Source organism: Prosopis cineraria, unplaced genomic scaffold (genome assembly GCF_029017545.1).
Source record: "Prosopis cineraria cultivar Desert tree isolate PC_DT_omini unplaced genomic scaffold, ASM2901754v1 PC2221, whole genome shotgun sequence".
Taxonomy (NCBI): Eukaryota; Viridiplantae; Streptophyta; class Magnoliopsida; order Fabales; family Fabaceae; genus Prosopis; species Prosopis cineraria.
In genome coordinates this window covers 14,358-15,604 of record NW_026557546.1, presented here as the reverse complement: position 1 = coordinate 15,604, position 1,247 = coordinate 14,358, and positions in this window count along the sequence as shown.

The following is a 1,247-nucleotide window of genomic DNA, read 5'->3' as shown; positions in this document are numbered from 1 at the left end:
TTAATGGCTTTAGTACCTACAACACAAGAAGATATACCCTTCTCAAGCATTTCAAGATCAAGCATAGGAGATATTTTAAACAAATCATGAGAAGAAGTAGTTGCATCATTCAAGCATGCATCAATCTCTAACAAATAGGACAACTACATCCATCAATGCGGTAGTAATAACAAGAGAGAAATTATCATCAACATGTGAGAAAAATCAAGCATGTAAGACTCCAGCAAGCATGAAAGAATAACTCAATGGAACTTACACCTAACAAAGAATAATCCTCAAAAGGATGTTTCATTGCTTCATATATATTAAAAATAACATGATCCTCTCCACATTTCAAAATCAAACTACCTTTTTCCATGTCAATCAATGTACGGACAGTCCTCATAAATGGCCTTCCTAAAATCAAAATATCATCCTACCCCCCCTTCTTTTAACATATCAAGCACATAAAATCCACAGGAAATAAAGACCTTTAAACACAAACTAACAAGTCTTCTACTACTCCATGTGGTCTTCTAACACTTCTATCCACTAATTGGCATATCATAGGTGTCTTATGTATGCAATCAAGACTCAAGGCATGATAATTGAAAGAGGCATAACATTAATGGCTGCACCTAAGTCTATCAATGCATGAGAAAAATGTGTGTTGCCAATCTTGCATGGAATGTGAAGGACCCAGGGTCCTTACATTTTATAGGGAGTTGAGGCTTCATGATAGCACTCACAGATGAGGGTAATTGTACCCTTGCATTAGGCCTAAATTTTCTTTTATTTGTACAACAATCTTTAAAAATTTGGCATACTTAGGAAAGTTCTTAACTACACATCCATCAAGGGTACATTAACATGAATCTTATGGAAGAAATCATATACCTCTTGATCAAATTGTCCCTTTACTTGCTTAGGGACCACTTGTGCTTGTGGAAAGGAAGCTTCTTCTCATAATCTCTTGACTTTGCTTTCCTTCTTCCTTCCTTGAACTCTCCTTTCTTGTTTCACTTTGCTTGGCCTCTCCTTCTTTTTCCTTGCTAAACAACTCGGCCATAGTCCCCTTTTCCACCTTAGATGGTGGTTGCTCACATATGATCTCCTCAATGTTTTCATCCTCATCATCTCTATAAAAAGGTGCATCATTAGGAGCAAAAGAAAAACTGGAAACATTAACATCAATTGAAGAATTTAAAGAGGGCTTCTCGGCCTTCCCTTGTCTTTTGTCTTCTTGCACTCTTTCTCCCAACTCCTTG